At 36.8% G+C, this 22,955-nt stretch overlaps 1 protein-coding gene across 5 annotated transcripts in view; it reads left to right on the top strand.

The window, feature by feature from the left end:
• Positions 1-22,955, top strand: part of BBX (BBX high mobility group box domain containing) — a 282,225-nt gene that overhangs the window by 57,657 nt on the left and 201,613 nt on the right. The gene's annotated exons all lie outside the window — the stretch shown is intronic.

The following is a 22,955-nucleotide window of genomic DNA, read 5'->3' as shown; positions in this document are numbered from 1 at the left end:
GTTACATAATAGTAGTGAGAGGGGGCATCCTTGTCTTGTTCCTGATCTTAGAGGAAATGCTTTCAGTTTTTCACCTTTGAGAATGATGTTTGCTGTGGGTTTGTCATATGGCCTTTACTCTGTTGAGGTAGGTTCCCTCTATGCCCATTTTCTGGAGAGTTTTTAACATGAATGGGTGTTGAATTTTGTGCAAAGCTTTTTCTGCGTCTATTGAGATGATTATATGGTTTTTGTTCTTTAATTTGTTAATACGGTGTATCATATTGATTGATTTGCACATGAAGAATCCTTGCATCCCTGTGATAAATCCCACTTGATCATGGCGTATGATCCTTTTAATGTGTTGTTGGATATTGTTTGCTAGTATTTTGTTGAGGATTTTTGCATCTATGTTCATCCGTGTTACTGGTTTGTAATTTTTTTTGTGTGTGTGATATCTTTGTCTGGTTTTGGTACCCGGGTGATGGTGGCTTCATAGAATGAACTTGGGAGTGTTCCTTCCTCTGTAATTTTTTTGAAGAGTTTGAGAAGCATGGGTGTTAGCTCTTCTCTAATTGTTTGATAGAGTTCACCTCTGAAGACTTCTGATCCTGTGGCATGTGGGATCTTCCCAGACCGGGGCACGAACCTGTGTGCCCTGCATGGGCAGCAGGACTCTCTACCACTGCGCCACCAGGGAAACCCTAGTCAGTATTTTTATTGAGACACAAAATTTCATGATTTTAGTCTTCTGTAATTATGCGAATAAATGTTTAAATATGGAAGACCTTAAGTCTACCTGATACCTAGTCTGTTGCTAACCTTTTAAATTGTTATTCGTAAGTGAATCCTTGAATGTTTTGCTTAAAGAACAATCTGTACTTAACAAGGAGCAAATTTAAACCAAGCTTCTGATTTTTTATAGAAGCTGCTAGTTTTGCCTTAAAATCCCTTTAATCATATTTTCACTTACTGAGCTTTTCAAGAGTAATCACACTTAAGTTCTGAAGTGTTGAATGGATAAAAGAGAAACTTAATACCTTTACCCCACATTTAGGAAAGGAATAGTTGTTTCCCTGTTTATGCTGAATCTTTTTTGGTGTTACAGGCCAGTGTCAGGATTCCTAGACTTGGGAATTATTCTTCTGTGATCCTGTATTTGTGCCCTGCTCCTACCAAGTCTGAATATTTTTTTCATTCTTCTGTCTTGCACGGGTGCTTTGTACATACTAGACAGGTAATAATTGTGGAATTAAGCAGAGTTTTTAAAAGGTAGATTTGAGAATGGAATGATACTCCAAATTATAATTAGTGTTTTGCTGATTAGTCTCCTCTGCTGTGGGCATGAACTGATGTTGTTCAAGTTTTTATACATCACATACATCCTCCATACTTAACATCCTTGAGTTAGCTGTTTCTTTTACTTTGGAATCAGGAATTTAAGATAAGAAAGCTTACAAGTTTTACGTAAAGAGTACAATCTATCAACCACAGGGCAGAATTTATAGAATTTATTAAATCTAATTCTTAATCAAGAACTATGTCCTCTAACAAGTAGTCTGATATTTTTAGAAAAGAATAATGCTTTATAATTACTATCATTAAAATGTTTTTTAAATAAAATTTAGATTCTATTAATTTGTATACAGTATTACTACATCTGTAGCTGCATATTTATAAAACATGTTTTATAATGTACATTTAAGTATAATACACATATATATAAGCCAAAATATTCATTTATAAAAAAAGAATCTCTAACTTAAAAATTCTTTATTTCAAAGATTTCAGCAGAAGCAGTAGTTTCTTTTTAGCTTGTTAGGGCATTAGGTATTTTGGCAAACTTTCTGTTTAATAAAATATTCACATTAACTTGGTAGAAGTATTTTTTAAAGTACTTTCCATAGGTAGTAAACAGTTAGCAAGATTGTATACTTTTGGAAACATGCGGCAAAAATTTCTTCAGTATTTACCTTAAGTTTCAGCACACATATTAAATATGTGGAAAGTTTTTTTTTCATGACATTTTTCCGTTTTTTCCTGTAAGTTTGTGCCAGGTGACCACCTTCACCCATCTGCTTTGTTTTTAGGTCACATTGTATTTAGTTTTATCTAAGTATCCAGACAATGTTTATAAAACTAGGATATTTTAAAAAGGTATGATTTTTTTACAAAAGCATTGAAATTATTTCTTTTTTTGTTGAAAGATTGTCTTAGTATGCCAGTTAAGTAGCCATCTTTGAAAACCCGGAGTCACCCAAATGCCAAACAATTAGTACTCATTTTAAGAGAGCTTCCAGACATAAATTTCAACAAAGGAGAGTCTTCTCCTTGTTTTCTGTGTTTGTTTTAAATCATGAGTGGAAAGCAGTTCTTTACTTACTTTAAAGAACTTTTTCTACCTTAAAGCTATTGGCATATAAATAAGATAATACCTCCTGTGTTAATGTTTTATCTCTGGGACTATAATTACCAGTTAAAGTGTAGTGCTTGGTAGTTTAAGTTCTAGGACCCGTTGTTTTTAACAGTTTTTAACTTTTAAAGAAAATGTAAGTTTAAATTTTAAACATTTCAATGATGATATATTTTCCTGCCTTGCTAAATAGAATATAACAAACATAATTTTACTGTTTTTGATAATTCAAAATTATCATTATTGCTGTTAGTATTAATAGAATGGTGTAGCATAAGCTATGGAGGTATCTTGTGCTCTTTGCTTCACTAAATCCTCTCTGCGTTGCTGGTCTTTAGAGAATGAACTGTGCTTTAATATTTTTTCTTGTTCCATTTTTCCTATCATTACATTTTTGACTCTTCTCAAGGCTGTTAGCAGCCTAGTTATATGATTTGTTTAGTAGTTAATGAAGCATATTGCAACAGGGATCAAAATAAAAATCAAGGTGTTGTGAAGTTTAAAGGCCTGCCTTCAATATATGTGACTTGTTGTGTATTAAGAAAAACAACTCTTGACTTCTCAGAGGGCTTTTAATGTTTTTTTTAGGCTTTAATCCTTTGTATTTCGAATAGTTAAAAGAGACTCAGAAGCAGACTTTCAGATTAACTGGGATGTTGCTGTGTTAGGTTTCTTGGTATAACTCTTAACTTTCAAAAAGGTTGGAAGGGAACTTGCAGATCAGCTACTCAACTACTTATTTTATGAATGAGTAGACTGAGCGCGAATGATTTACACCTTATTATGAGCAGCACAGTGTACTAGATATTTGTAGTAATTAATGCTTCCTTTATCATGTTAAGAAGCAAATTGAGTCATTGAGAGTAGTTTTAAAATGTTAATTCAGGTTTAAGCAATATTTATTCCAGGGACTTCCCTGGTGGTCCAGTGGTTAAGACTCCCGCTTCTACTGCAGGGGGCGTGGGTTCGATCCCTGGGCAGGGAACTAAGATCCCACATGTGTCTTGGCCAGGCCAAAAAACCCCCACAAAAGACAAAACCCAGAAATATTTATTCCAGTATGTCTATGGTTTTCTTCATGTATAGCCTGATTTCTACTGAGCCTGAGAGGATTAATGATTCTGCAAAACAGTCTTCAGTTTTGATTTCTGGAACTATTTTTTTATAGGGCTGCTGTTGTTTTAAGTGCCAGTCATTTCAATATTCAGGATAAATTGTACTTTAAATTATACATAGTATCTCTAATATTACTTGTCTGAAATTCAACTGATTTCACAGTTGGCTCGTTTATAACACCTGAATCAGATTATTGAAATGATGCTATTTTTTTTCTTTAGCTTACTATTTAGAATCAAAGTTAATAGTTTTTAATTTAGTTTGTGAAACTCATTCCTCCCTCTGTCCGTTTCTCCCTTCCTTCCTTCAAATGTTCAAGTGTAGAATGCTGTGTGCTGGGCACTAGAGATCACAGTCCCTACCCTTACATTTCAGTGAAGGCTGTTGGTATCAAATAATTACTTATACAATTATTTTAATTTGAATAATCATAAATGCTCAAGAATAAAAGAATGGGGTAGTAAGAAAATTACAGTTGGGTAGCTGACCAAAGCTGCAGAAGCAGGGCAGGCTTCTTTGAGGAAATGTTTTCAGTTGAAATCTTAAGAATTGTTAGGCCTTTGGGAGACAGAAATGCAGGGGAATGTATAGGAATAGGCCTTGAAGAGGGCAGATGGATGGCATGAACCAGTTTGGGGCTGAGGACTGGTCAGGGAGCCAGAAGGGAAACCAGGAGAATGTCAAGTCAGTAACTCAAGCAGAAGAAACAGTAAGGTGAGGATGTAAATCCACCCCTGCATTTAGCATGTTCAGGCCACTGGTGATCTCATGGAGAGTCAGTTTTGAGAGCTGGAGTGGGCTGAGAGCCATATAGCAGTGGGTTGAGGAGCAAGTAGGAAGGGAGAAAAGTTGATGGTTGCTGTTGACAAGTGTTTTGATAAGTGTTATTTTGAAAGGAGGAAGAGAGAAAGAATAGTACCTGGAGATGGAATTGGGAGCTTGGAATTGGAATTAGTTATTTATGCTAAGATAAAAAGGAAATATCTTTATTTCCAAGTAGGAAAAAATAGCTTCTTGAAAGGCCCATACTATATATATGAAAGCAAGTACAATTCAAGTCTTTAAATTATTAAGTTTTTATAATTACGATGTTTATAAGAAGTGTTTCTTTTCCAATTTTGTGGCTTTTAGCTAACTCAGTACCACAAAAATACAATCTTATTTATTTTTCTATGGTTCGTTAGTTTCTTTGGAAAATATTTTATCAAAATTTATAATTTTTAGTGATGCTAAATTGGCATGAGGCACTTGAAATAATAAGAGAAATATTTCCTGAATAGGAAACCTGTGTTTTATATAATTAAGACTCTCTGGATAACTAAAAAGTGGACTTACTTTAATTGTTATTAAAACACAGAATGGAGATGCAAGAAGATAAGATATTTGGTTGTATTATGTTTATTTCACAAAAAAGTTCAGTAACCCCAAAACTAAGAGGTTCCAGACTCTTCAGATTTCAATCTGCATTAACTCTTGTTGGTTAGGGTTACACTTTATTATAATTTTTGGGCATTTTTGTTAGTGAACAATAAAAGATCAACTTTCAGATATTTTTTCAGATGCTCTTTCATATAACTTTAATATTAAACAAATGTTCTCACTTTAAGAAATCCCAATGCAAAATCGGAAGTTAATATCAAATAAATAGAAGATAATTATTTGGCCAAGATAATTCATCCACATGGTTCTCGTAAGTAACAGTAATCAGTAAGCTGCTGTTTTAAAGAGTTTATTTATGTACATTAACTATTTGTTCATCAGAGAACTGTGGCTGATGGGCAGAGGAATGTAAAGTTTTAATGTTTTAAGAATCACTAGCATTTGAATATTAATCAGGAATGAACTGATTAAAGTATTCAGTTTGTTGTACATATATGTGCCCCATATCACAAATAAACATGAATTCATTTTTGGAGAGATACCCTTAATTGTATTTTTTAGATCTGGGTTTCTTAAACTTAAGTCAAGTGATGGGCACATCCTCAGGGGTTAGCTAGCTCTTAATGAGAAAAAAAAATTTTTTTTAATGTTTCACTTAATGATTATTACAAAAGAAATAATGTATTTTCTGGGTGCCCTGGTTAGTTAACTTATTTATAACTGAGCATTACTGTTGGATTTTTGTCACAAAGTTTGCATTTATGTTTATAATATTGTTGACAATTAAATGTGCACCTAAAGTGAATGTTGAACTATTAAGACTGTGTTCATTAGACTGGGGTCTACAGAGTTGTCTGTTGATTTATTTTTGTTGTCAAGGCTAAGTAAACAGTGTCCTTGTTTGTGGTCTGTGATTATTGTGTCCAGTGATGTAAGCAAGTAATTCCACACTGTTGAGAGCTTGGCCATTTTATCCTGCTTTAATTTAAAACTATATTCCACCACTTCTTCGGAATGTTTTGCAAACTTAAATTAGCATTTTAAAGAAAAATGAAATTAGTTTTGGTAAGCTTTTGAGAATTTAGCCGCATATTAGGATGATTCAGAACTTCTTGTAGTTCTAGATAATCTGAGCTAGAAACTGCTATTCTCACAATTCCTAAAGAATTAGTTAAGATTATGTTATGGAGTTTTTCAATTTTCTATTTACTATTAGTTATGAAAATTTGGGACCTTGTCCTAAAGGTAAACCTGCATGGGGGCAGATGCTTGCAGGAACCAGGCAGGGAGCGTGACTATGGGAAATGGGTATTGGGTAAGAGGATAAGAAATAGTGGGGATCACGCCTTAACTGGAGGTGCCTGCCCTATGTTGATTCATTTTCACCTTCACTGGGCAGGCCAGACCAGTACATTTTCAGACTCTAGGCTCTTGACCCTCAAGTCTAGTCGGGGGAACAATTTAGTTGGGGAGAGCAAAACTTAGAGACGGAATGGTTTAGTCACAGTTTGAGGCAGTTGCTCGTTCATTCATTCATCCCTCCGTCCATCCGTCATTCCATCCAGTCATCCATTCTCTTCATTTGTACACGTATTAAGTCACTGATCACTGAGGTACCTATTGTATGCCAGGCTTTAGGCAAAAGGTTGAATCCTTGCCTTCAATGATTTACAGTTTTACAGCAAGCTGGCAGAAAGCCAAGCAGAAATAGTACAGAAATCACCTTGTTTTCATAATATTTTATTACTGAAAAATTATTTTTTAACTTGTTTATCTTCTGTTCTTCCTTTGAGAGTAGAAGCCTTGTCTGTTTCATTCCCCTTTCTATCCTAGTGTTCAGAGCTGTGCCTGATACACAGTGGGTGTTAAATAAGTAATATTGAATGATTTGAATGAATGAATGAAGGTTTTAATTGTAAGACCTTATGGAGGGGAGGGGACATGAACCAGGTATTAAAAGGTGGTCAGGCTTTGAGGAGGTGGAAAAGGAGGAAGTGACTGACAGAGGGAACTATATGAACAACATAGTCACAAAGTAAGAAAAGTGGCCTGGAGCACAGGGATGGGGGACGGAAAGGTAGCCAGTAGGAGGATCAGTAAAGAAGCCAGCCTGGATTGAGTAGCCCTTTCTCATGTTGGAGAGAAGCCAGAAGCTAATGCAGTTGAATGAGATGTAGGTTGGACAAGGGGAGGGGTGTGGCAAACATACATTGCATAAACAGAAGAAGCAATTTGGTTACTAGCATGGGCTGTGGAATCACGCACTATAGGTTCAAATCCCAGTTTGCTACCTGTAAATCTGGTAACTTTGTTCAAGATGCTTAACTTCTCTGTTCCTGAGTTTCCCAATTCCAGTTAAAAAAAAAAAATTCAGCTGTTAAGATTATGTTCATTTATATTTTTAATAACATTAGGAAATACTTATGTTATTTTTCCTAAAACTAACATAAGTGAGTAAAAAAGAATGGGGTAAAATTTTTTTTTGCATATCATTCATTTACTAGAACAGTTAATTTTGGTATATTCATTCAATATTTGGCCATATAATCGAAAGAGGTAAACACAAGCACCCAGATGAATATCAGACATATAATCCTGAGAGAAGGGAGCAAGTTACAGAAGAATATTCTACTTATCTAGAGTTCAGAAGCTGGCACATTTAAACTGTGTATTGTTTAGGAATACATGCATAAAGGCAAGCATATAAAGAAAAGCAAGTTTATAATTATTATAGCTCGTCATTTTAAAAAATACTCCTCAGGAAGGATTTATAGTAAAACTTTCCTTTCCCTGTCTTCCCATGTGCTACCCTGATACGTTTAATCATCAAGTATAGTTGATTCTACTTCCTTTGCATCTCTGGAATTGATCCATGGCTCCTCCTTTTTACTGGCCCCATCCTAATACAGACCACCACATTACTTGCCTGTGTAATTTAAGCAAGTTCTTTTTTTTTGTTTTCCTTCAATTTTTTCAATTTATTTATTTAATTTATTTGGCTGCGCCGGGTCTTAGTTGTGGCACTCAGGATCTTCATTGCAGGATCTTTTACTTGCAGTGTGTGGGATCTAAGTTTCCTCACCAGGGATTGAGCCTGGGCACCCTGCATTGGGAGCACAGAGTCTTAACCACTGGACCACCAGAGAAGTCTCTAAGCAAGTTCTTAAAAAGTGTCCCTGCCTCTAGTTTTGCCCCTTTTCTGTCCACCCTCCTCCCCTTGCTGCCAGGGGGGGACCTTCCAAAATGCAGATCTAATCTTATTACTCCTATACTGAATTCTCATCATTCTTAGGATAAATACACGCTCCTTACCATGACTAAGAAAGTTCTGAATGATTTGGCTGTTTATCTTTTTGTTCTTATTTCTTAATACCCACTTACCTTTTCCTCTCAACTCTTGCCTTTCTCATGTCCTATTCTCTGATTGAAATGTGCAAGAATGGGGTGAAAATTGAACACATAGCATGATGTAAAGGCATGGCAGGCTTCGGGGTTACAAAGAGAAAAGGCAGGGAGTCAAAAATCACTATGGAGTGATGTGATTGTGGGCAATATTTATTTCAGTTTAAAATCATATACTGTATATAGTCTACTAGTGAGCATTCATGAATATAAGAAATTAAATCTCCTAAATTAGTTTAAAAAAACATAAATGGTGTTTACAAAGAACATCTGTGTTGTAAGAATTAGGGCTGTTGTGTTATACACATTTATTTCCATTTCTGCATTTACTGTACTCTGCCCCATGAAACTTCCCTTTAGCTTTTTTGATGCATTGCATTTGAATCTTTAGAAATCATTTTATGCAATTTCTCCTATTTTTAATGCATACTTGATTTTAGTGGGGGAAAAGTAAGGAAACATTTTATTATTTGAGCTTATTAATTACACTCAATGAGTAAATGTCTTTTGAACATCTGCTATTTGACCATTATCTTGTTGTGTTTAGGAAGGTAGACGTGTACTTGGTTCCTTACTCTCCAAAATCTTATAAGAGGACTGAGAAAACAAAGCTGTAGAAAAAATAGAGAACAGTTGAAGTCAAAGGAGTTTAATCCTAATTCAGAACTATTCTCTAGGTTTTCTGCCTCCTAATTTTGTTTCCAGTGTGCCTTTTTGATCAAGTTACTTGGTTCTCCAGATAATTATTTGAAAACAAAAATGTAACAGAGAAATGACCACTGATTCATATACTCCAGCTGCTTCTAACTCATCAGCACTGGTTTACGTGATCAAATGATTCTTGGCACTGTTTCAAGAAGTTCCACCAGAGGAAGCATGAAAGCCTAAGTGTTGGCTTAGTTTTTGAGCAGTGCCACATAGCAGTTCTTTTTCAAAGTTTCGGAAGTAGAATCGTGCTCTTCATTTTCTCTGGGAAGATATCAAAGGACAGTTAACCTGTTGTTCAAGTACAGAAATATCTCAGAATTGAGAATTTTGGCCTTCTTAATCACAAAAAAGGCACATAGATGTATTTAAAGAAAGGACAAGATCTAGCAAAACAAAATTTGTTTCAAAAGTGTGATTTTCACAGTTGGCTGGAAATTTTGCCTTGTGCTCCATGAATTTTGATTAGTTCCTTTATGCCTTTGTTCTAGTGCTTTCCAACATTTTGGGGTGTAATTTGGTCCCTTCCTCCTTTCTACAGATCTTAATCCTTTCATTTTTTCCCAGGAATATATTACTTCACAAGTACAATATGAGTTTTACAGTTTCAAATAGGAAGTATTTCTTGTAAACACTTCTGAAAATATTTTAATAAATAACCATTCCATGGGACCAGTAAGGGTGTATCAGCTTTAAGCATGAAGATTTTATGACTGAAATAATTAGATATATGTTTTATATTATAAACAAAATTATTTATCTATGTTCATATACATGTATCTATTGTATTTCAGTTTTCTAAATCTTCATTTCTCTTATTTTACCACTCCCTCTCTTATTTCTTTAAATCATTATAGAGTTTAACCTTTATCCAGAGCACTTCCTACCTACATAGATGAATCCCTCTTTTTTTTTTTTTTTTTTTTTTTTTTTTTGATGAATCCCTCTTGTAGTGACTGTGTTGGGCAGTGTTTCACATCTGAGAGCTTATTTACCTATTACTTAGTCTATCATAAAAAGCCATGCCAGTGGGCCTACAACCAGCACTTGGGGTTTGGGACAGATAGTAGGAATTAAGCTGTTCGGGAGTGTGAGGTCAGGGGTTCCACTCATCAATAAAAGCACAGGCTGTGTATGGTTCCAACAGAAGTCACAACTTTGCGTGCCCTGGTATTGCCGGAAACTTAGTTACTGACCTTTTGTGACCTTGCCTCCTTAACACAACCCATAATACCTCCAGCTTCCACGCATTATCCACTCTTGGGAAGTGGCCAATTTCCTAAAGGTTAATGCCATTCTGGATGGGTTTTTTTCCCTATAATCTTAAGGACAGAATCATAGATTAAGTGTAGAATCACATCATTAGCTTTCAAGGTATATTTCCCTTCTCTTTGGTGCTTGTAAGTTCTAGAAGAAGCCTTTTTTCTTTTTAAAACTATAATGCCTATCTAAAAACAAAAAACAAAAAACCAAACATAGATAACATTCTTCATTTTTCATAAGACAGTGAAAAAAGTTATAAAAATAATGAAAGAGATCAAAACAATAGCTAGAGAATTTGGGGAGAAGTGCAAGTCCAGTATGATGCAGAAACAGCTGCTTTAAAGGGGAGGAGAAGCAGGAGGCATTTGAGAAGCATGTGGAATTCCCTGCTCCCCCAAATTTTATTCTTCATTGAAGAACAAATGTATTTTTAAACTTTACAGTATATGCTAAAAGCACCTGATTTCAAGAAAGAAAACCTAACTCAAATCTTTCCTTTTAAAGCTTATTTAGTATGTGAGTTGCTTGGCCTCTACGGAGCTTAGTGTCTTTCTCTGTAAAATGGAAATGTTTACCTCAGTGGTTTTTCTCTTAAGTGAAAATATATTGTAAAATATGCTTGCTAAATTTCCATCAGTAAAACCTTGTGTATTGTAGACCCATCTTAGATATCTCTGTATCAAGGGACTTGCTAAAACATTGACAAATTATGACTTTCAAACCTGAGACCTCATAGAGCTAGAGAGATGTTAGAGGATAATAGAAAAACAGCTTTTCTCTGGAAAAGTTATCAGGTTAAAAAACATGCAAATAAATAATATATGTAATCAGATTTGAGAATATATATTTCTACTAAATATGATTTACTTGTTTTATAAGGAACTATAAAAATTAATGAATGTTCACCAAAATATACAAACAGCTCATACAGCTCAACAACAAAAAACAAACAACCCAATCAAAAAATGGGCAAAAGACCTTATAGACATTTCTCCAAAGACATACATGTAGACACATGTAGACACATGAAAAGGTGTTCAACATCACTAACTATTAGAGAAATACAAATCAAAACTTCAGTGAGGTACCATCTCACACCAGTCAGCATGGCCATCATTAAAAAGTCTACAAATAACAAATGCTGGAGAGGGTGTGGAGAAAAGGGAACCCTCCTACACTGTTGGTAGGAATGTAAGTTGGTGCAGCCACTGTGGAAAACAGTGTGGACGTTCCTCAGAAAACTAAAAATAGAATTACCATATGCTCCAGCAATCCTACTCCTGGGTATATACCCAGACAAAACCATAATTCAAAAAGATACATGCACCCCTATGTTCATGGCAACACTATTCAAAATAGCCAAAACATGGAAACAACCTAAATGTCCATCAAGAGATGAATGGATAAAGGTGTGGTACATATATACAAAGGAATACTACTCAGCCATAAAATGAATGAAATAATGCCATTTGAAGCAACATGGATGCAACTAGAGATTATCATACTAAGTGAAGTAAGTCAGGAGAAAGACAAAAACCATATGGTATCACTTATATGTGTAATCTAAAATATGGCACAAATGAACCTATCTACAAAACAGAAACAGACGCACAGACATAGAGAACAGACTTGTGGTTGCCAAGGTGGAGCAGGATAGGGGAGGGAAAGACTGGGAGTTTGGGATTAGCAGCTGTAAACTATTATATATAGGATGGATAAACAGCAAGGTTCTACTGTATAGCACAGGGAACTATATTCAGTATCCTGTGATAAACCATAATGGAAAAGAATATAAAAAAAGAATGTCTATATGTGTATAACGGAGTCACTTGGCTGTACAGCAGAGATGAGCACAACACTGTAAATCAACTATACTTCAATAAAAAAATAAAATTTAAAAAAGAAAAAAAAATCAATGAATGTTACACCTGTTAGAAATAGCATGCAGTTAAAAGGAGAACACAAATCCCATACCTAGTAACATTCTATTTTCAAGGGTCTTAATACTAATAGAAATATTTCCTTGAGCAGAATACTTTAGGTAATTTAAATGTTATTAAGATTTCATGAAGATAATAAAACAATATTTGAATGTATGTGGTGAGGAGAGTCTAACTTACTGGTGAATATATACCATTTAGCCTTTATAATCATTATGACACAAAAAAATGTTACTTTGAATTTTTTTGGCATTGTGTATATAACTTAATTTTGATTATATGGTAGCTATGACTGTGGCTTTTATATTAAAGAGATTAATTCCATCACAAAGTTAATAATCTCTCAGTATAGTATGAGTTTGACATTTGGGAAAACTTATAAGCCTATGGGCCTGTAAAATGTAATCTACTTATTATACTATATATATATATTTTTTTCTTAATGTCTTGGGTTAAAAAAAGGTTTGTTAAGATCACCAGGTGTTCTCTGAGAGATTGCTGATTTTTAAAAATATCTTAAGGTGATTTTTAGTATAATAGCTGCCTTAGCATTGAACAGAATGCTCAGCCTTAATGTCTCTTGAAGGCTAATAATGCAAGGAAATCTTAGGGGAACTTGAAACATTTGAAGATAGATCTTTGCATACAACCTAAAGTTTTACTTTAAAGTTTATTTTGCTATATTTACCAGTATGCACAAGCGCAGGCTTTATTAACAAAAGGGGCACGTGCAACTTTCAGAACTCCCACCCGTCTGGGCCCCCTGTAACTTTTTCAAATAGGTATGTTTAGATTTATCAAAATAGAATCAGATTTGGGGAATTGCAGGAGTATTACTTTATCACTGATCCCGAGTCTCCTTCCTATACACATACCTTAAAGCACCAACAGTTTCTGTTAATTTGTGCCATATAGTTTATGAGAGAGTGTTTTTTTCCAGATTAAGGTTAGGAAGTTCTCTTAGCACTATACTTTTCAAAGACCTCCATATGGAAAAGATAGAAGTATGATATTTGGGGGAATTTTTATTGTCTGACTATATTTAATCATAGTTTCACATTTCTAAAAAGCTAATTATCTGAAATTAGAGACTAACTGGTGTTTTGCTAAATCTTTTAACACCCTTGTTGGTAGTTCAGGGATCTTCTGCATTTGGCCTATGGCAGTTCCAATAGCAGCAGTCAGTTAACCAATATAAAAAGTGTTTATCTGACATTGACCTTGTGCTAGGCACTTTGCTGGATATTATGGGGTAAACAAAGCCCCTTGAGCTAGTCAAAAAATTTTAAGTGATCATGACCCTAAGGCATATCTTTTGTCTGAAAACAGAATCTGGGCATATTCAGGAAAGTGGGTACTGAAACATCAACCCAGGATTGTTTCCTTTTTATTTCCCCAGCCAGTTGCCAGAGAAGTAATCACTAATCCTCTAAATCCTAATCACTTTTGGTGATCCAAGATTATCACTATCTAAAGAGACAGTGGCAAAGGAAACCTTGAAGGAGACAAAAAACAGGTTTGAAAACTTGCAGCTGATCTTTCAACATTTATTGAGTGCAACACAGTGTACTAGATGCTGGGGTTGTGAAGATGAGCAAAACGTGGATTCTTTTCTGTGGGATCTCACAGGGTAATGAGATCTTTAGTCACAAATGAGAGTCATCCATGCTGTAATAGTGGCACATGCAGAGCTTTTGGGAACACATGGAATGCAGCCTAACTCTGCCTGAGGGAAATAGGTAAACTGAGATATCCAGCAGTCCCTTTAAGTGAAAAAAACCAGGTTTTAGATTTAGACAGAAGGCACAGAGGAAAATAATGTAGATTAAAAGCCCCAAACACAGTTATCCACAGGAACTCAGCAATAACATGGCATGAGCATGAGATTGAAGATTTGCCAGTGGAATAGAATTGCAGTTCAGTAGTTGAAAGGGACATTTTGCTGGGCCCTGATACTTTCAGAGGTAAATGCTTTTCATTGAGGAAATTGAGCCTTAGAAAAGTTAAATAACTCGCCCAAGTCACATGGTCTGGATTCAAACTCTGATCTGTGCTATTCCAAAATGCCTGCTTTTTGGACTAAAACCATGATGCCCCATGGGAAACACAGAAAAGAGCAGGAATGCTGCCATAGCTTCTCACTGCAGTTTTTGTTGATTATACCAGCAGTTTCAGTGGGGCAAGTACATGTACCAGCAAACTTTGCTGGACCATCCATCTGCAGGATTGAGTTCTAGTTCTGGCTTTCATTTGTGATGTTGAGCAAATCACTTCAATACTTTTGAGGTTCAGTTTCACAATCAGTAGCCTGGAAATAATATTAGAATTGCTTCAGGGGTCAAGTGAGACTGTAATAATAGTAACCACATAATAATTCATGGAATAGAGTAAGCTTACCATATGAACATTTAAAATAGAACAGGTAGTATCAGTTAACTCTTTAAAACCTTATCTCCCCTTCGATGTTATTTGAATTTTATTTGCTACTTTTGAAAGTGAAAGGTTTATTTTGTGCTTCTGGGAATGAACCTAAGGTTCTAGGGCACTTGATGGACCAGTAGCTTGGGAACTGAAGTTTTGGACTACCAAACACCATAATAATAAAAAACTTTTAGTGAGCAGATAATTAATAAAAGCAACATGTATTTGTATATTGGTGGTTGGGAGGGTGATAGGCTTGGTACTAAGGTGAATGAGCATCACATCTTAAAAATGTTAGGCCTCTCTTTTCCATGAATCTTTTGTTATATCAGCAGATTGAGGTTTTGGACATCTTTCTATATGTTACTCAGCCATCCATCAGTATCAGTGATCCAGAACTCATATGACCTCTGGAAATAAATGTCACTAAGTTGATGTATGTATTTTATAGAAGACACCCATCCCTTACTTAAACCATTTTTATCAGAATTAAACTGATTTAGTTAGCTTTTTGGCTGATTTCCACAATTAGAATGGAGAGGGGAGCTTCATGCAGGCACTCAGTAGTGAGAACCTAAGATTTCTCTGTGTGGAGTTTTAAAGTAAAGCATGTTCACTTCTGTGAACTCATCTCAGTTTTGTGAGATAGTTTAAGAAAATGAGATGAACTTATTTTTATAGGGAAGAAAGGTGTAGCTCAGGGTGTTTCAGCACCTTGGCTTAGGGGCTGGCAGCTCGTGATTGGTGGGCCGGGAATTGAACCCACATCCCCTGCTTGCTGGCAGAAATGCAAAATGCCAAACACGAGGATCAGCAAAAGCCTTGGGGGCATCATATGAATACTTTGCAGGATTGGTGTTAGTAATAATTGTCTGGGAAACACTAATAAGCGGTTAAATCACGTTGGTGTGGTCTCAGAAGTTCCCCATTTTGAGAAGATTTTCATTTATGATAGCTTAAAATTAGGAGACAAAACTGTTGTGGTACTCAAAGAATATAACCACAGGTAACTGGAAAACTTAGTTGCTCCATGTGGCTCATTTCTTGAGGTTCTAGATTGCTGTCCTTTTTTTAAAAAAATTATTTATTTACTTATTTATTTTAAACTCAGTAACAGTTGAAAGGTGCTCTGGACTGGAAGAAGGGTTCACCAGTCTTTAAACATTTTTGCTGCAGTAAAAGAATTTTGAAAACTATTGGATTCTGTCATATATTTCTTCAATGACATTTAAAATTTTTGTCATAGGTTTAATCATTTGCTAATGATATAATCGTCATTGATTGTAAATGTTGACATTTCTTAATAAAATTGGTATAGCCTTTTAAAATGTATTTACTTGAATCAAATACCATAGCTGTTTAATATTTACCTACCACTATCCATTTACAAACTATTCTTTAACAGTTAGATTTTAGTGTGAATTTTTCTCCTTGAAGTCTTTATTATTACACTTTTCCCACTAAATTTTATCCTTATGTATTATTACATTTAAAAAATCTATTTTTGATCACCCTATGGTACTTCTGGTGACAAAATTTAATTTATTGTGATCACGAGACTTTAAATGGTATTTATCACAGTGATTATTAGTACACAGTTGATCAAAATAACATGTGAATTACAAATTTTGATAAATAATATTAGAGAAAAATATTATTTTACTGGAAATTTATCTCAGTGCATTATTGGTACTTTTCTTCTAGTTGGTTCATATATCAGCACATGAATATTATTCACTGCAGAAAGAGTTCAGCATACTTTTCATTCATTTTAATATATACACTGAAATTTTGTTTACATAAATATGTTGAAGAGGATGAGAGTATTATTACAGCAGTGTCACTCAGTTCTTTGAACTCCTCCTCAGTTATATTCAAAACCACAGTGCTCTATCATTTAAAATTGTCTTTAATGATTTATCAGCTGACAACCAAATTAGGTCCTCCTCCAATTTTATTCCAAGCAAAAAATTGGCAAAACCACCTGAGTTGCAAGAGTTAGGGCCACACACTTTTTCGCTACCAGTATTTCTTTCTTTTTTTTTTCTTTAAAGAAGATGTTGGGGGTAGGAGTTTATTAATTAATTTATTTATTTTTGGCTGTGTTGGGTCTTCGCTTCTGTGTGAGGGCTTTCTCTAGTTGTGGCAAGTGGGGGCCACTCTCCATCGCGGTGCCCAGGCCTCTCACTATCCTGGCCTCTCCTGTTGCGGAGCACAGGCTCCAGATGCGCAGGCTCAGTAGTTGTGGCTCACGGCCCAGTTGCTCCGTGGCATGTGGGATCCTCCCAAACCAGGGCTCAAACCTGTGTCCCCCGCATTAGCAGGCAGATTCTCAACCACTCCACCACCAGGGAAGCCCCTCGCTACCGCTACCAGTATTTCTAATTGTACCCTTATGTCCTGCTCAGAGGTTTTTTCCTACCATAAGCAATGCCCCAGAGTGACATTTGTGATGAATGACTATGTGTCTTGATTTTGTAAAGTGGGAGAGGGGGGATAGGAAAAGAGGGGATGGGACAGGTGAACCTGCTCTCTAGGGGCATTCTCAGGCAGATAAGTGTACTTACAAAGGTTGATATGGAAATTGATTTACCATCTATGTGCCTGCATACCCTTCATACCCCTTAGAAAGTCTTATGCACTTCTAGGAGTTTGCCTAACCTAATTTGAAGACTGTTATCCTAGTAACCATTGGGCTCTTAATTAAAAAAAAATTCTCCCCCGATGTGTGTGTGTGTGTGTGTGTGCGCGCGCACGTGTGTGCGCGCGCACACACACACACACACACACACACACTCGTCCTGTAAACTTAGAACAGTGCTGGCCAAGGTAAATAGTTTATGTTGTCTAGGTTAATGTTAAAGGTCTTAATTGCTTCTAAGCATCTGTTAATAAATCATTTTTTCCTGAGAATGAATCTTCACAATCCTAATTCTCTATAAATTCTCCAGGTCAGGATTAACACTCAAATTGCCTGTAACTTTTTTTCCTACACATCTTTTGCTAGTCCTACTCACATTTACTAGCACCTTGGCAAGGCATATTTTAAATAGCTCAGTGTAAGGAGTTGTGTGCAATTTTGAGTAAACAACAAACAATTGGCAACAGTCAGATTACTTTTTTCCCCCGATTTGTCTCTTTTGCATATCAGTTCATAAAATTACCACAAGAGACCTCAGATGTAATTTATGTTAACTCTTTCCCTTTACAGAAAATGAAACCAGAGAGATTAAGCCAATTGTTCAAGGTCATCGAGGTGGTATTAGAATAGGAGAACCGGTGTCTCCTAACTCCCATTATTATACCCATTGCTGCATCACACTTCCTGCTGCCTTTTGCTAAATTGCATTCTTTACCACCATCCTATTTAATATTATTTCTCCTGGCGACTGGGGACTAGCTTTTGTCAACTCAGCATTATTGTTGAAATAGAGAGGTATTTACTTTTTTCATTGAAGACTTTTCTCAAAACAAAAATACTCCTTATCCCCTGGCAAATACTTTCTGCTGCATAGTAGGACACAGCCAGGTGAGCCTGGGGCCCGGGGCGCCCCACAGCAGTGGCACTGGGGGAGGTCAGAGTAGAGGTGGATTGGCAGAGCAGGGGCTGGTGGGAGGTGGGAAGCTTACATCATTTCCCTGCAACTGGGCTCTGGCGAGGCTGTAAGGCCTCACTATCCCATGTAATAGTTTACCAGATTGATAGAGATTCGTAAAAGAAAGAAAAGGTACGGCAGGACCGATGCTCACCCTGTTCATAAATCTGTGCTATAAGCTGAAACTGTTGATAAGTAACTAGAAGCAGCCAGGACAGTCTGTGCTCGCTCCCCCCCCAGCTCAGTTCCTTTCTGCTCCGCCCCATCCCTGCTCTCTGCTGCTCAGATCAGCTTCCTGCTTCTCGTGAAAGCTGTTCTCCTATAAAGCTGGTCTGCTTTCACTGAAAGCATTATATTCATAAGTCTGAGTCAGGTTTTGTGGAAGTATCATTGGTTTGGTTTTCTTTGCGGGATGAAGGGGGAGGGAAGAATTAAAAAAAAAAGGGGCAGGCTAAAAAAGCAAAATCATCATGAATTTTGTTGTCACATCGTGCCGGTGTTATAACCAGCTCTGTAGACCGCTGCACTGAAAACATTTCTGTGAGAGGTATGTGCTCGAAAAATGGAAAGGTGACTGTTGGCTGTGGAGCAGACTGTCCACCCAGCAGCTGCTCAGATGGTTGTAAGGTCGTAATTCTTTCTAGTGTTTTGATATGGAAAGGGCAGTCATTACTTGGAACGTGGTACAGTTAGCCAGCTATTGGTAAAATGTTAACTGTATGTTTGGTCCCCACATCAGGACTCCTGAAAAGCTCCTTCACCCTGAATCCATCTAGTCAAATCCACGGCGTTATTCCAGGCTCTTTTGGTGGTGGTTGTCTGTAAACAAGATGATCCTGTTTAATATCTCTCTCATTATATCTCTCTCGTTATTTAAAACCACATGACAAAGATTAATGAGAGAGACTTTGAGTAGCCTAGAAGAAGCTTCAGATCATTTGGAGCTTTTTGCATTGACAGATGGCGAAAGTAAAAGGAAATGGTTGATGACTTACCGTAACCTAAAGTGAAAGTTTTAAAGTTTAGAGGGTGTGTTATATGTGAGTGGAAAAATCTGGAGGGGGTCACTAAAATTTAGACTCATAACCCCACCCACTACAGTGGTTGCCTGACCTATATTAAGACCAGAAGGCTCTGGATGTACCTTTTTCAAAGGAGATTAGGAAATGTGTATAAATGCCTCTATTCAGTGGTCAGAAGAGTAGGATTAAGAATAAGAATATAACCAACACTGGAGGAAATACAGAGGACTGTATATTGGTCCAGGCTATTATGTTATAAAACATTTTAGAAAATATTTAAAGTAGGAAAATATAATATTTTATCATGTACATCTGATAAGCTACTAGTGGCAGAGACCATTCAAACTACAAGGGAGCTTCTGCTTGATTTTAAGAATATTTTATCATGAAATTAACTTGAGAACTCTTGAATGTTAGCATATTTTAAATTTATTTTACAAACTTTGGAATTAAATTGTTTAAATTTATCAATATATAAACATGCCGATACTGTTGTCCTTTTCCTCAAAGATGGTAATGCTTAAATCACTGAAAGCAGTTATTCACGAATAGAATAGGCTAGCTATTATAACTCAACCTAAATTCTTCTCTTTAAGAGACTGTGCCATTTAAACTTGATTTCTTCTCAAATATTTGCAAAGAGAGCTAATCTTCATGATCATAGAGGATAATGTTAACAAGTTAAATCTAATGCAGGCTTCTGGAAGGAATCCCCTCTACACTATACCACACACAGACAGGTAGCCACCCTGACTGTATTTACCTTGGTCATTCCTAAGTGTAGCTGCATGCTAGAAACCCCTGGAAAGCTTTTAATACCTACCATTGCCCAGGCCCAATCCCAGGGATTCTGATTTAATTGGTCAGGGGTGGGGCCTGGGCATTGATAGATTTAAAACTGTTCCCAGGTGTTTTCTATTGTGTAGCCAGAGTTGACAACAATTGCATTACCTGAATGTCCCTAATGCTGAAGCAGCCCATTCTGTTTTGGGTACTGTTTGTATGACACCAAATCTGCTTTGCTATGTGTCTTATTAGGTCTGAACTTTGTCACCAGCAGCTCATCAGATATTCAGTATCTCTCCCCCAAGACTTAGCTTTTCCAGGAGAAATAGTCTTAGTTTTTTCAGCCTCGAGGGCTTGTTTTCTAGGTCCTTTCCCATTCTGGTCACTTCCTGTCATGGAATTGTGCTTGTTTTGTCAGTATCACTCCTAAGTAGGGTGTCCTGGGGATGGAGACTATCATTCTAGAAGTGTGGTGTCCAGCACAGCATGCAGAGAATACAGTAGAGCTGCAACTCTCTTGTTCTGGACACTATACTTCTGTTGTTGGTGGCTAAGCTTACGTTAACTTTTTTGGCAGTCATATCACACTGTTGACTCATGTTGAGCTCGAAGTCAGCTCAAGCTTTGTTCTTTTTCACATGAACTGTACTTAAGTCAGGCCTCTTCTACTCCATGCTTGGTGGATTTTTTTTCACTGTAGTACCAGGGTTTACATTTATACTTGGGAAACATGAGAAGAAAACCCAATGAATCAGTTATTCCACACAAGGGAGAGTGATGTATCCAAACTGAAAGCCAGAAGTTTATTATATGCATATAGTTGCGATTTTAAAGACTGATCTAGGCCATTCATTTGAATCTACAGTTAAATTTAATCTTGTTAATTCAGTCCATCTTTCTAGCATTTCTTCTGATTCATCACTCAGAGCTTGATGTTCAAAGTTAGGAACCCATTTGACTGTGCAGTCTGTCTTAATGTTTGTATTCAATACTTGGTCAAATGCCTTTCCAAAATCAAAATACATCCAGGGCATTCTCCTGAACTCTTTGTGTAATATCTTTATTTTAAAAGGAAATACACTGAATTTGTCATGGCTTTCTTGTTTAATGACACGAATAGAAGAAAATACTTTGCAGGTGAGCAGGTGACTTGTCTAAGATCACACAGTTTGCTACTGTCAAGGCTAGAACCCAAATCCAGCCCTGCTCATGTTCACTCCAGTGCTCTGTGGGTCAAACTGCAAGTGCTGATACCATTTGTCTTTTAGGATAAGACTTCAAAGAAAACTGAAAGGAAATAAGGCCCCCACGGATGCTTCACTGTCTCTTTTGGGATATTTAATATTTAATCCCATAACACACAGCCCAATCAGCTCTTTATTTGTTCTTAATTTACTGTTCTGCCCAAAGCAATAAAAGAGGGATAAAATGACTAGCCAGCATTCCTAAATTAATTGTAGAGAATAGTATTCTTAGGAGTTCAGGCATCCTAGCTCCCTTGGAAAGTTATTTCACCACCCCCTGAACCCCATACATACACGCAGTGGGTCATAGTAGAGTACTATCACTTTGTTCGTAATGAATCACAGCATGGGAAATTTTTATATATTAAACAAGAGGCATATATAGCTCGACTTTTAATTTTGCAGGTGAAGAAACTGAGGCCCAGGCACAAAAGGCTTCTTGTAGCCATAGTGCTTAGCAGAGTACTTAGTACCTAAGCATACTTAGTACATAGTAAATACTTAGTAAATACCTGGATATTGCGCAGCTTTCTTCAATATTGTTTTCTTCTCTATATAGGAATTGGATTTTACCTTTCTTTTCCCCCAGCTTTGCCCTTGGGCATTTATTTCCTTAAAAGTGTTGAAATGGAACAGATTTTTCAAGAGTACCTATTACTTTAGAAAAGCTCCAGTGATACAGTAAAATCTCAGATAACCAGGTTTATTTTTCCTTGTTTTTGATTTACAAGAAAATAAGCTCCTTTCCTCCCCTTTGAAATATTGATTTTAAACAATTCAGTTTTTTTTTTTTTTCTTTTTTTTGCGGTACGTGGGCCTCTCACTTTTGTGGCCTCTCCCGTTGCGGAGTACAGGCTCCGGACACACAGGCTCAGCGGCCATGGCTCACGGGCCCAGCCGCTCCGCGGCATGTGGGATCTTCCCGGACCGGGGCACGAACCCGTGTCCCCTGCATCGGCAGGCGGACCCTCAACCACTGCGCCACCAGGGAAGCCCTTTTTTTCTTTTTAAAAAGACACGCTCCCAAATAATGAATAGCCTAGGGCCAGTCTGTATACATTTAGCCTAAATGTGCACATCTTCATTAGGGTCCAATGAATACTGATGCTCACAAGGCTGACCCTAATGTATAAGACTCACAGTCAGTCACTGGTGATTTAATTATATTCACTATAGGGTACTTACTAAAGCAAGAAAGTATTCCTTAATGCATTTTAGAAAGTTTTTCAATAGCAGTAGTTGAAACAAAAAGGCCTTATAAGTAAATTTAGTCAGTCAAACGAAGTTACTCCTCCAGCTTTTTGGTTAATACAGGTTTGAGTGTATGTCCTCCTTCACAGTTTGGAAACAGCCCAGTTTTATTAACCTGAGGCTGGCAAAATATGAACACTAATACCCTGTGAAGCTGCACTTTTAGAGTATTCCTTGCTTCTTTTGCAAAACCCAGTAGTCCCAAGTTCTATTTCCTATTTTGTAAGCATATTTTACATCAATTAATAGTGGTTGGGGCTTCCCTGGTGGCGCAGTGGTTGAGAGTCCACCTGCCGATGCAGGGGACGCGGGTTCTTGCCCCGGTCCGGGAGGATCCCACATGCCGCAGAGCGGCTGGGCCCGTGGGCCATGGCCACTGGGCCTGCGGGTCCGGAACCTGTGCTCTGCAACGGGAGAGGCCACAGCAGTGAGAGGCC

This window comes from Neophocaena asiaeorientalis, unplaced genomic scaffold (assembly GCF_003031525.2).
Source record: "Neophocaena asiaeorientalis asiaeorientalis breed wild unplaced genomic scaffold, Neophocaena_asiaeorientalis_V1.1 scaffold136, whole genome shotgun sequence".
NCBI lineage: Eukaryota > Metazoa > Chordata > Mammalia > Artiodactyla > Phocoenidae > Neophocaena > Neophocaena asiaeorientalis.
This window is presented reverse-complemented; position numbering and strand designations above follow the sequence as displayed.